Consider the following 14,008-nt stretch of genomic DNA (forward strand, 5'->3'; position numbering starts at 1 on the left):
CTCCATATGAGCACTGCGGAGAGGTTTGTAATTTAATCCAGGCTTTTAGCATGCACTCTAATGATTAGAAATTGTATACCACCAACCTCCCCTACCCTGCCGGCCAACATTCTGATGGTGAAAATTTTTCGACCAACAGGACTCGAACCGGCTAACCACGGTATTAGACCATTTAGACTTAAACACCTTACTGATCATGGCCACTAGGCGGGCTTTGTTTCCCTCCTTGAGTAACTCTGACTGTTCGCTTATTTTTGCAAACACTATACAGCTAATATCTCAACCCGAGCCTTGTCATAGGGAAGACAAACAACTGAACTTCATAAGTGTGGTAAATGCCTTCAGATGGATATGTGAAGAAATTTGCTGCTGGTGCTCCCGATGCAAAATAACTGTAATTCTTCCAATCCGACTTTTGCAAAAGTCTTGTCTGTCTACAACATCAAATACAGAAAATAACTGGAATTTTTCCTGTAAGGCATTTGATGATGATGATGATGATGATGATGATGATGCTTGTTGTTTAAAGGGGCCTAACATCGAGGTCATTGGCCCCTAATGGTACTTAATGAAATGACAAAGTTCAAGTTCAAAATCATCCAATGATCAAAATTAAAAAATGTTATGAAGAATGAATGGATGGACATGAATTTAAAACAGTCAGTGGATCCAACTCAAAAAACTATCATAAATAATAGTATTACTGACCAAGGGACCACTTCTAAAGTACAATCCTGAATCAAGGATATTTGATATCTAAAGGGGTCCAAAATCCCAGTCAAATGCCCCTCAGAATGGTAATTATCGCTAGTAAAGTAGAACCATGGTATGTGTCATGTTAGGGTACTAATCAAAAGGAGCAAAGACTCACAGTGTTCCACACATGATGGTACTACTCACAAGTATTGTACGTCGTACAGATAACGCAGGCCTATAGTGTTCCTCACACAATGGCGCCACTCATAGCCAACGCAAACCGATGAGGTTCCTCACTTTGGTGTACTAATCACGGGCGCCGGTATTCCCGTGGTGTTCCTCACATAGTGTATTCTAATCACAGGCAACGCAGACCCACGGTGTCGCTCATATCGTGGTACTAATCACAGGCAACGCCCAGACCCGTGGTGTTGCTCACATGGGTACGACTCACGGGTACTGGAAACCCATGGTCCACACCCTCTGCTGCTACTAAACACAAACCTATTTCGTACCTAATATAGTGGTACTACTCGCAAGTAAAGGCAACCCATGGTGTTCCCCGCGTGATGGTACTAATCAAAAGTAGTTTCATGGTTTTAAGACTATCATCCCTTAGTCGCCTCTCACGACAGGCAGGGGATACCATGGGTGTATTTTCCTTCTGCGTCCCCCACTCACAGGGGGTAGAGAGAGAGAGAGAGAAAAAAGAAGGGATCCGTCACTTCAAAAAATGAAGTAACGGACGAAGAAAGGCAAGGGCCACGAAGGGCATGAAAATGAAAAACTCCCTAGGCCTCGAATGCTCTAATACCGTTGGGGTCAGAAAAGAACAAGAGTTGACCAAGGGAGGTCGGACAGGATAGACGAACGTGAGGAACCTGGCACAAATAAGTGGAAGCAATGCCAAGACTCAGCTAAGGGCCCCGTGGTCGCCAATCCACACTCTCAAGTTGAGAGCCCCTTTTATTCGCCTCTTACGACAGGCAGGGGATACCGCAGGTGTATTCTACATGTGCGTCCCCCACCAGCAACGGGTAGTGTGTTTGGTCCGCGAGAGGTATTTTATTTCCCTCAAGTCCACCAGCAAGCCGGTTAGGACCCCCCTATCCGCCACCTGGGACGCGCCACGTGGGAGTATCACCTCTCCCCCTGCTACGCCAATGTAGTAGGTTTGTGGGTAAGGCATTTGTAGAAGACATTTCCACACTAATGCCAAATACAGAAAAGCCATTATGACTGTGCTTTAAGTGAGAATCTGAAAGTACAAAAGTCTTGACTTCAGCAGAAAGATAGTGTCAAAGAAAACTCATGTTGGGAATGAGATTGAACTCTGAAGTTTTCAGTTCGTCGAAACTAACCCAAGATCAGCAAATCAGTAAATCTAGAAAATTCCTGAAAAAGAAAACGTTTAATAATTAATAGCAGGGGATACCTCAAAATTAATTAAATGTTCACATTTAACTGAAAAGGAAATGGCTTCTACTATAACAAATTATCAACTGTTCGCCTGTCCTTAAGGAAGAAGGTAAAGGTAATAAGAAGCTGTGACGCCAGGTTCAGTAGCTCATATGGTAGAGTGCTGGCCTTCTGAGCTCAAGTTGGCAGGTTCGATCCCAGCTCAGTCCAGTGGTATTTGAAGGTGCTAAAATATACCATTCTTGTATCTGCCATGTAAAAACTCCTCCAGGACAAAATTCTGGCTTCTGAGCATCTCAAAAACCATAAAGTGGAATGTAAAACCAATATTATTATTTATTAATACTGTGATGATTGTGGTGATTCAGATTGGAAATTCGGGTACTGTCGGTATCTGTTTGTCTCCAAACTCTTATTTCAAACAACTAGCTACTTCCTGTATTATATGTACTTTGAAAAAACATAACCTTGAATAGAATTCTGTCAGAAAGTCAGCAATTCAAGGAGGCTCCTACACTTTTATCTATGAATTTTTTTGGAGTCCTTACAGTTTTCTACATTATCAACAAAATTCCAGTACTCTTTCCCATGGTCTTCATATTCTGCTAATGAGATGATCTGCTGCTTGTCGCTGAAACGTCTACATAACTTACTGGGCTCATTGCATAAATATGCAAGAAGTTCCAGCAGTACAGCCATCATCCTGAGAGGTTTCTGCAAAAATATTAGTCAATTAATCAAGGAATTCTAAAACATGAACCATGAGATCGTTATATAATATTTTATTCTCATGGTGATTTCACACACCCAAGCTGAAAGTTTTGCTTTGGAAGCTTGAAGAACCAGTGCAAGGATAAAGCAACTCTGGTCTCTTGTAACACCATTCCACTCACATGCTGAAAGCATCCCAATTCCCCATATTCCTTTGACAAAACAGCAGCTATCAGCTTACAAAAATATTGTTATCAAAATTACTTTCCTAATAAATAAAATCTAGTCATTGCTACTTTTATCCATTATCTCTTCTTGGCAGTACATAGAAACTCTTCAAAAGGTTGGTATTCTCAGGGTTCCAAGATAAAATTGTTTGATTACTCCTGAACAAGCCAGGTTTAAACTTCACATAAGCTACTATGAAAATGATTCCTTGTTGCTCTCATAAAAGCAAATGGTCAGAAGTAACTAAAAATATCTGCTCACAATGTGCAATATGGAATGGTGTGAAAGGCTATTTTTAATGTTTCTGAGAACAATGCCAAACAGTTCATCTTCCAGTGTTATGCACAAGTATCAAGATGCTTGCTTGCTTGCATTGAATCTGGAAATCATGAACTTCCTTAGAGGGTATGTGGCAAAAAATCAAACAATGAATATACAGTATTAATGGTTTCATGCAAATTAGAAAGACTTACACTTGAAAATGAAACATTCTAATTTACTCAAAAAAGCCCATGTCAGTTCTTCACTTTCCTCCCAAATAAAGCAAGATTATGTAGTGAATAAAATAAGAATTGTAGAAAAGTGTTAGTAGCTAAGTATAAAATTGCCACATACAATAGCAAAACATTTGAATTTATCTGCTTGGAGAGAATATTATCACTCACTCTCTAGATTTAAAAAAAAACACAATCTGACTACTCTCCAGATTATAAACACTTGCTAAAGCTTCACTATTAACCTGTGACAATAAGCAGCCTGCATTTGAATCAGTGTTAAGTGAGACTGGCTAGAGGGAAGTATTAGAAATACCTTCATCAAATGATAGTATTGCTTGCTGCATATAAGTCATGTCATCAGTAGGGCCCGGACTTTTTAGAAATGCATATGCGCATATGCAAATGCATATTTTGAACATTAGTGCATATACAGACATATTTTTCTCTTATGTGTGATTGATTATCTAAGATTTCTGAACGAAATGAACATTTAATGAAATCTGTATGTTGCACATCACTTGGCAACATGAGAAACCTTCCCTGATCAAGGAAAATGCTTTCAGTGTCGCAATAAAAGTAGGAAGATGGATAATGACGTTTTCACAACAGCAATCTCTTTCTTTCTGAAATTCCTTCCTCCTCCTCCTACAGTAGCCTCTCAAGGCTTGCTTATAAACAAGTGCGTGCATCTGTTAAATTGCTCTTCGTCTATTGCAGTGTTTAATCAGATTTTTTTTTTTTTTTTTTTTTTTGCTAGGGGCTTTACTTCGCACCGACACAGATAGGTCTTTTGGCGACGATGGGATAGGAAAGGCCTAGGAGTTGAAACGAAGCAGCCGTGGCCTTAATTAAGGTACAGCCCCAGCATTTGCCTGGTTTTACCAGATTAAACTGCAAAAATGCCTTAAAGTCTTTGCCAGAAGAATGTTCCGAGCAGTCAGTGCCGGTGTACAAGTATTGCCCAGTTACGTCCGTCGACGTAGAACGATCATTTGCAGCGTATAAATTACTTCTGTCCGACAACAGATTGTCATTGACTTCTGAAAACATTGAAAAACTGTTGAAACCTGCTGCCATGCATCATTTTCTAAGGAATGAAACTTCTTTATCAATTTAACACTGAGTTAATATTAAATAATTTGTTTGGTAATTGCAATATGTTTTATTTTTAGTGAATATTTTCGTGCATATTTTAAACATTTTTAGTGCATATGTGCATGCATATTTTCGGAGTTTTTAGTGCATATGAATCCGGGCCCTAGTCATCAGACACTCGGAACTCGGTAGCAAAATAATTACATTATGGTAATTAAAAATTGCACAACCATAAATGTAAGCCAACAATGCCAATTATTGAGCTACATAGAATTAAATGAAGAATGATCAGTCTATCATGTAAAGAATTGCCTCTGATGTTGACAGAATTGGACTCTACAATTCTCTGATAATTGCACTGGAAGAAAATTAATGATATTGGAGAAATTGTATTTCAATGTGCACTGTGGGTGCACCTTCAATGACTTATCAAATTAACTGTTCATCTTTCAAGATTAAAGAAAGATTTTTTTCATGTTGGATCTACCCATTGGTTTTTATATTGAGAAGCTTTTGGGGGTAAAATCTATTCTTTCTGCCCTAAGGAGTATAATGGACTTATTTTTAATAATGTCAATTTCATTTAAAATAGAGGGGAAAAAAAGAAACCAGAATTCTCAGTCATGAGCCAGGAAACACTTCCTCCTCTTGGCTCTGCTCCTTCATGCAGATATTCTCTGGCTTTAAAGACAAAACACTCTCCAGATTTGATTAACTGTAGAATGAGTTATTACCAATATTTGCCTCAGAAAATCCAGAGTTAGCTTTAGCTGCCCTCACTTACTGGGCGAGTTGGCTGTGTGGTTAGGGTCGTGCAGCTGTGAGCTTCCATCTGGGAGATAGTGGGTTTGAATTCCACTGTTGGCAGCCCTGAAGATGGCTTGCCATGGTTTCCCATTTTCACACCAGGCAAATGCCAGGGCTGTACCTTAATTAAGGCCACAGCCGCTTCCTTCCCATTTGTATGCCTTTCCTATCCCATTGTTGCCATAAGACCTGTCTGTGTCGGTGTGATGTAAAGCAAATTGTAAAAAAAAAAGTGTCCTCACTAGACAAACATTATGTTCAAAAATGTGGAAGTTGAAAAGTACAGCATTTAAATGTTTCCTTCCACAGCCGACACTTGATTTTAATTCCAGTCTATATTGTAGATCATCTTTTGGTTTTGGAGGATAAGTTTTATCAATACTATCCTTTCCTCAATGTGAATGAACGTGACTGGGTTCACATTCGTTCTGCCATTATTACCGAAGACACAAAATTCCTACCATTAAAAGAGGCAACTTCAGAATGATCAAACTTTGTTGCTCAAATTTACAGAAGAGCAACAATACTTCAATTCTGGAGTGTTCCCAGTTTTCCCAGAACATGATCTAGTATACTACTTCAGTTTTCAATAACTTACCTTTGCAAACAGGAATTTTCAGCACTGACCAAAATTTAAAAACATGAATGACTTCAAAACAATGAAGTAGATTGTACAAGATCTACTTTTTCAATACAAGATGTGTTGGTTAAGATTACAACCTCATTTATTTATGGTACCAGTTTCAACATCCATGGATGTCACCATCAGCCAAATAGGGTCATTGTACAAAGATACATAGTAAAGTTAAAACACACAAAATTGACCCTCATAATTAAAATTGTCTATAATAAGTTAAAATAAAAAGCATATTAATGTGAAATATTCATGTTTAAATACACAATTTGTACAAGTTTGACAACTTGTTAGGCAAAAATAAAAAACTGAAGCTGAGGAGCCTTGTAAAAGAAACAAGTTCAAAGCCTTTGGCACTCTTGACATTTTGTGCGGCATTAGTAGCCACAACATATGCAGAGAACTGTGTGCTGAGTGCAATGCAAAAATAGGTTAAAAGAGTAGTTGGTGTTCCTCTGTGAGCATTAAAAAAGCGACAATAAGTCAGTTGGTAATATATATAAACTATCTTCATAAAATACGATGTTATGTCGTGTTATATTGGAGTGAGTGGATCCTGTGGCCGGAGCTATGTATTGAAGATGTTGAAAGCAAAGTTCTTGATCCAATGCGAGACCTGTAGTATGAAAAATATAAACGAGTTAAACTCTGATAGTGGAAATAGGGCAAGAAAGTAAATCTTTATGAAGAGACTCACCTCGGTCGGTCGGTCGGTCGGTCGGTCGGTCGGTCGGTCGGTCGGTCGGTCGGTCGGTCGGTCGGTCGGTCGGTCGGTCGGTCGGTCGGTCGGTCGGTCGGTCGGTCGGTCGGTCGGTCGGTCGGTCGGTCGGTCGGTCGGTCGGTCGGTCGGTCGGTCGGTCGGTCGGTCGGTCGGTCGGTCGGTCGGTCGGTCGGTCGGTCGGTCGGTCGGTCGGTCGGTCGGTCGGTCGGTCGGTCGGTCGGTCGGTCGGTCGGTCGGTCGGTCGGTCGGTCGGTCGGTCGGTCGGTCGGTCGGTCGGTCGGTCGGTCGGTCGGTCGGTCGGTCGGTCGGTCGGTCGGTCGGTCGGTCGGTCGGTCGGTCGGTCGGTCGGTCGGTCGGTCGGTCGGTCGGTCGGTCGGTCGGTCGGTCGGTCGGTCGGTCGGTCGGTCGGTCGGTCGGTCGGTCGGTCGGTCGGTCGGTCGGTCGGTCGGTCGGTCGGTCGGTCGGTCGGTCGGTCGGTCGGTCGGTCGGTCGGTCGGTCGGTCGGTCGGTCGGTCGGTCGGTCGGTCGGTCGGTCGGTCGGTCGGTCGGTCGGTTGTGCTACGGAGTTGAAGAGGAACTGGCTTGGAAGTCATCTTGTACTGAAAAGGTGGATCTTGTACAATCTACTTCATTGTTTTGTAATCTCTATTCAATACAGACCAAACGTGAAATTCTAGACTTTAAATGAATGGCAAGGGAGACACCATTTGGAATTTCCTGTACCAAAGGTATTCAGATTGATTGTAGTTAGTCCAACATAGACCATAAAAATGGTCAAATTAATAAATTATTTTTGCAGATCAAGAATTATGCACTGGCACCATTTAAAAATTTTTGGGAGGCAGGACCTACAAAAGAAATATATAAAGTTTACAATGATTATTAAAGGTGTATTAAACCCAGTACAGTATCTGCACTTCTTTTAACATATTGATCAATCAAAGCAAAAACAAAAATCACTGGAAATTCACCCATAGCAACTGTCATGATACCTACCGCATTGTTTCTGCTGCAGCGCAGTAAGTTCATGTTATTACAATGCTGAGCAACTGAATTAGAGATACCTGGCTTACTCCTTTTGCCCTGATGATGGCACTGATGTGGCACGACACGGACTCCACAAGATATCGATGGCATTAGGGAGCCATACTGATCCATGATTACAGCACAGCCTCCCAAATGCATGGAAATTGGTTGGAGTAGGGTCCAGGGTGCGTAAATCCCTCTCAATAGCATCCCAGAGGCGCTTAATAGGACCAGGCAAGCATTCTCACGACTGTGGAGTATTCATCGAACGAATCGGCCTCAATTCGGGAGCGATGGGGCCGGTGCATTGTCTTGCTACAGAAAAAAGTTTCCTGTAAAGTGCTGGAGACAATCAAATGGGTGGTCATGATCAGAGAACAGGTTCCTTTCTTTAGTGTTCGCTGGTGAGGGATGTTGACAGATATATCAGGGCTCCTATTTAATCCCACGTGAACACTTCTGACACTAGAAAACAGCCACCACTGGCTGAACTGTAACCCACTGTTAAGAGGGACCCATTTTCTCAAGTGTGTATTCCCGTCATCGATAAGTACTGATCAGTATCTCAACCCATCTGACCAGGAGACCTTTTTTCCATACTTTGGAAGTCCAAAGGCAGTGTTCCTTTGCTTATGTCAATCATTATGCCTTCTGACATGCGATGAAGCTGAGATACCCTTATGAGATGGTGACTCTTCTAACCTATTGCGAGGAGATGGTTCTGGATGGCATAAATGCTTACACTTCATTGTTGTCCAACACTGGATTCGCTAGTGATCTAGGCTCATCTATCACCTCTTATTATCCAAGCTAGCTGACGGTGACCTTCGTCATCAACACGTTGTACTCCACGGCAATTAAACCTGGTGGTAGTGGAATTCCCCGAATCCACATACTCCTGGAACACTCTTGACACGCTGGCCCGTGGAAAGCCCAGTGTCTGCACGCGACTTCGGAGATGAAATTATGCGTCTGGCACCCATAATCTGGCCGCAATCAAATGCGCGGAGGTTTTGGCTTTCCCATCCTATGATCAACTGTTACTCACACGGCCATTACGAGGTCGGATGACATCGCAGTCACGACATTTACCGGGACGACCAAAGCGCCATTTTGCAAAAACTGTAGCTATCTTCAATTCAGTTGCTCATCAGTGTATTGTTAATGCATTTATTCAGCCAAACGCAGATTTAAATGTAAGTATAAATCGCTAACGAAAATGGTTTATATCTGTAATTAAGTTATACACTGAGGTCCCAAATAGGGGGATGTATTGAGGGAACATATCCCCGCGTTCTCTCTCTCTCTCTCTCTCTCTGTCTGTGTGTGTGTGTGTGTGTGTGTGTGTGTGTGTGTGTGTGTGTGTGTGTGTGTGTGTGTGTGTGTGTGTGTGTGCGTGCGTGTGCGCGCCTGTCTACCTGCCTGTCCGCAATTCCTCCCGGTGTTGAGCAATTTTGCAAAAGTTAATAAGCCCGCATTCCCCAATGAATTACGTCAATATAGTGTAATTATTGCCTGGGCATTCTTTTCCTTGTATAATTATAGTTTTGCAGTTCTCCGGTATTGATCACTAAAATAGTTCATTTAGTGCCTGTTCGTATTCATATTTTCCGATTGTTTTTTTTTTTCTTTTGCGGGGGATTCTCATTTAATTTCGGGGCACACTCTCTATGAGAACTCCTGGCCTATGTGTTAGCAGAGTTAACTTCTTGGACTGTTGACTCGAAATCGATGACTTCGGCCCTGTCACGAATTGAAGATTTGTTTGAAAGGCTGATGGAACGTTATCTTAGCATCAGATAATGCACCGGTACCTAATTGAGAAAGAAGTGATGTCCGAAGTCCCTTACCAAATTCGAATTATTGTGGAGGAAAAGACGTTTGCAGAAAGCTTAAAAGATATGTTTTCAATATGGTAGTGAAACAGTTTGTAAATTCTATCTGTATATTTACATCGACTTTTATTTCTCCACTAAAGAAGGTAAATTAATTAATTATTCAGACAGAACGACTCCCTGGCACAACTTGAACGAAATCCTGGAACGCACTGTTCTGTGTGTTGGCCAAGGAAACCCACGATTATGTAACACATTTTGTCGTTTACATGCCAGATAAACATCTTGAGGTCTAGGCCCACGCTCAATGCGTTTCGGTGTGTCTGCAATCTTCTTCAGCTTTCTTTTTCAATACCAACAGTGTATCTACCATGCCTACCTATCCTTCTGAAATGTCACTGTGTTAAGGCATTAGCAAATTAAATGTATTTAAAATTCATGTAGTGACAACTTTCCATTTTGAATTAAGTTTACTCATTTTCTGTATTTAAAATTATGCTCGGTAGAAAGTACTCAAGTCCGCCTCTGTGGTATAGGGGTTTGTGTGATTAGCTGCCACTCCCTGCGGTCCGCGTTCGATTCCCGGCTCTGCCACAAAATTTGAAAAGTGGTACGAGGACTGGAACGGGATCCACTCAGCCTTGGGAGGTCAACTGAGTAGAGGTCAACTGAGTAGAGGTCAACTGAGCCATCCTCAAAGTGGTTTTCGGTAGTTTCACTTTTTTTTTACATTTGTTTTACGTCGCACCGATAGATAGGTCTTATGGTGAGGACGGGATAGGAAAGGCCTAGGAGTGGGAAGGAAACGGCCGTGGCCCTAATAAAGGTACAACCCCAGCATTTGCCTGATGTGAAAAAGGGAAGCCACAGAAAGCCATCTCCATCCTCAGGGCTGCCGTCAGTGGGGTTCGAACGCACTATCTCCCGGATGCAAGCTCACAGCTGCGCGCCCCTAAGCCCACGGCCAACTCGTCCGGTAAAGGTTTCACACTTCTTCTCCAGGCAAATGCTGGGATGGTACCTAAATTAATGCCACGGCCGCTTCCTTCCCTTCCTGTCTTCCCATTCCGCACAAGGACCCTGTTCATCGAAGCATGTGAGACCGTCTGGGAGAGGTACTGGTCCTCCTTTCCAGTTGTTCCCCGACCAAATGTCTCACGCTCCTGGACACTGCCCTTGAAGCGGTAGGGGTGGGATCCGAGGGAAAAACCAACCCGGGACGGTAAACTGATTAAATAATAATATAGTAAGTACTGAAGTAAAGAAACGATATAAGAAGGAATGCAAGAAATGAACACCTAGCTGTACCTCGACGAATTCCTCCACTTTGTAACGTAGAGTTATTAACTTCATTCCCAATTTGGTCCTTTCGAGAAGTTTTTTCTAGTGGCTTTACGTTGCGCCGACACAGATAGGAAAGGCCTAGGAGTTGTGGAAGGAAGCGGCCGTGGCCTTAATTAAGGTACAGCCCCTGCATTTGCCTGGTGTGAAAATGGGAAACCACGGAAAACCATCTTCAGGGCTGCCGACAGTGGGATTCGAATCCACTATCTCCCGGATACAAACTCTCAGTCGCGCACCCCTGGCCGCACGGCCAAGAGCCACGAACGGCGTGAAAATGAAGGACTCCGTAGGCCGCGAATGCTCTAAGACCGTCGGGGTCGGAAAAGAACAAGAGTTGACCAAGGGAGGTCGGACAAGATAGATGAAAGTTAGGGGCCTGGTACAAGTAAGTAGAAGCAATGCCAGGACTCAGCTAAGGGCCCCGTGGTCGCCAACCCACGCTCCCAAGTTGAGAGCCCTGAGGTCCCTTTTAGTCGCCTCTTACGGCAGGCAGAGGATACCGTGGGTGTATTCTTCATCTGCGTCTCCCACCCACAGCGAGTGAAAAACTGTACTCGGCATAGTCGTTCTTACTAGGGATGTAACCAGTTGATCCCCAATCCTAGCGTGGAGCGTGCCTTAGTTCGCTCGGTTACTAGGTAAGTGTAAAAGTCAGAACTTCAGTTTATGATGATCTAATAATCCTGAGCATTTCTATAAGACATGCGAACAAACACAAAAGTGTGCTCGGCTTTGCCAAATAGTGTGAACCTTGCATTCTAACCTTCCGTTGTTGATCACTGCGGAGACTGATTAATACCATCTTATGAACGTTTATGCGAACCTAGTACAGAAGTACTTCTGTCATATAAAGATAGTAATTAGATACTATCGAGAACGATTTAACATTTTAAATGCAAGTATTAATCTAACTTACTTACTGACATCTAGCCCGAAGTAACATTAAGTCAATGCGATTACAAGACTATGCAAGTGAAGAACTAACGCCGTATTGGACTAAGGTAATTTCACAATCCAGTCCCGGACACGTGAGGCAAGCGATATTTATAAACCCCTTTCCTCTGTTGACCAAATCACGTGAAGACAGCGAGCACAAAAGAGTATTCGTGCGAATTAGTCGATCCAGTCAGGCTGCATGACCGAATGAATTATTCTACTTACTATACTTTTAGTTGCTGACGACTACTGCCGTGGAAAACAAGCGGGACGTCAGAATGGAGTGCAGTAGTTTGAGTAACTGATGTATATGTGCCCCTTATAACGATAGCGGTATACGAGACTAGAATGTGTTTAGTGTGTGCATTGCTAATTAAAATAAGCAGGCTTGCAGTTTTATGTGACTGATCATATCGTAATCATAGTCGGGGGGGGGGGCAGTTTCGCGTGTAATCTGAACCTTCGGGATGGATTTTATTTAAAAAATCACGCATGCACTGGCCACGAATCGAACCGCGAGAAGTCAACACAAAATCACCGTACTATTACTGAAAAAATTTTTTAAGCACTATACTCCTAGCAAAGATATTCGGTCATAATGATTTAGTTCATATGAATGTGTGCAATAAAATAAAAATACACGTCGCATTTGTCTTTAATATACAATGTATTACAGTCTGGCTCCTTGACTGGATGATCAGCTCCGAGGCGTTCGGTTCAGAGCGTCCTGGGTTCGATTCCCAGCCGTTAATAGAATTTAGCCGCGTTTTGGTTCATTTCTATGGCTCAGGGACGGATGTTTCTGTTTATTCCAATACATACCTCTTCATACAACATCAGCTACCACAGACTCACGCAATAGTAAATATGTCCCTCCATATACGATTAGCGGTAGGAAGGTCATCCAGCCGTAAACGGGACCAAGTCTACATGTGTAACACATCGCTTCCGGACTGGACGAAAGTATGGGAAAAACAGCGGAAGAGGACAATGCTGTATTAAACTCATTCATTATATTCTGATGATGATCCTGAATGAAATTATAGAAGTAAAATTTCTAAGTACAGATTCCTTGTTTCAGTCTTCTTGCAGCTTTGCTTCGATAATATGATTAGATATGACATTTTGCTTGCCATTGATGCTTTCACGGCCCGTACTTATAGACATGGTACCGTATAGGCTTTTGGGCTTATGCCGTGTCAAGAAAATAAGGTGAAATTCTTTACGTTTCGCTAAGCCCAAAATACATTTTGCTTATTTTGTTCCTGTATACGGAAACGTAGACTTTTAGGGTCTTACTAATAAAAAGTCCTTATACCGTTGTTTAACTCTTGTTTAGTTATACAGTGAATAAACCCTGTATAAGCGTTTTACATTTTTCTTGCTAATAAACGAGGTATTCGCATTGTATTACTACACAGCACGTATACACTCGTTCCAAGGAGTAGGAATCTCTTCCTGCAGTTCACTGACGTATTTCGCACGTTCACCGCCTTTATGATCGCTTATGCTGGTTATCTACGAGCAAAACTTTCCGGAAAGTCGCACAGTAGCACGGCATATCGAAAAGGCAGTGGCAACACTAAGTGAGACAGCTGGAAATTCGCTTATACTGATATCAACATTTCTTCAGCTTGCTTGTGTAATGAACGCCCAAAAAAAAAAAAAAGGAATGGCTTAAGAAAAGATAAATAGCTCCTAACTGGGATAGTACGGAAAACGTAAGCAAGTGTAATTGAATCGGCGAGTTGAAAAGGGTACACATTCCGAAATCCTTACTTTTCAGGATAAAGGAAAACCTGTTTTGTAGCTAAACGAAAGTTTAGATCAAAAAACTTTCTATTAGGCATTTATACATCATATTTCTACGTATTCAACTACAAAGTATGGAAATCATATTACGTACGGTTTTCAAGTTATACCATTTTTTATGTCAAGGAATATGTCCCTTTTTATACTCAAATTTGAGAAAGATCCAAGATCTTTGTAAAGGCAGATAATGTATAATAAACTCGCAATTTAAAGTCTATTAAGCAGTAACACCTTATTACACAAACAT

At 42.0% G+C, this 14,008-nt stretch overlaps 2 protein-coding genes across 5 annotated transcripts in view; one reads left to right on the forward strand and one right to left on the reverse strand.

Moving 5' to 3' along the window:
* Adck5 (aarF domain containing kinase 5) overlaps window positions 1-14,008 on the forward strand; it is a 458,263-nt gene that overhangs the window by 90,056 nt on the left and 354,199 nt on the right. The gene's annotated exons all lie outside the window — the stretch shown is intronic.
* The window catches only part of TP53INP (Tumor protein p53 inducible nuclear protein), a 186,111-nt gene that overhangs the window by 44,002 nt on the left and 128,101 nt on the right, over window positions 1-14,008 (reverse strand). The gene's annotated exons all lie outside the window — the stretch shown is intronic.

Source organism: Anabrus simplex, chromosome 1 (genome assembly GCF_040414725.1).
Source record: "Anabrus simplex isolate iqAnaSimp1 chromosome 1, ASM4041472v1, whole genome shotgun sequence".
Taxonomy (NCBI): domain Eukaryota; kingdom Metazoa; phylum Arthropoda; class Insecta; order Orthoptera; family Tettigoniidae; genus Anabrus; species Anabrus simplex.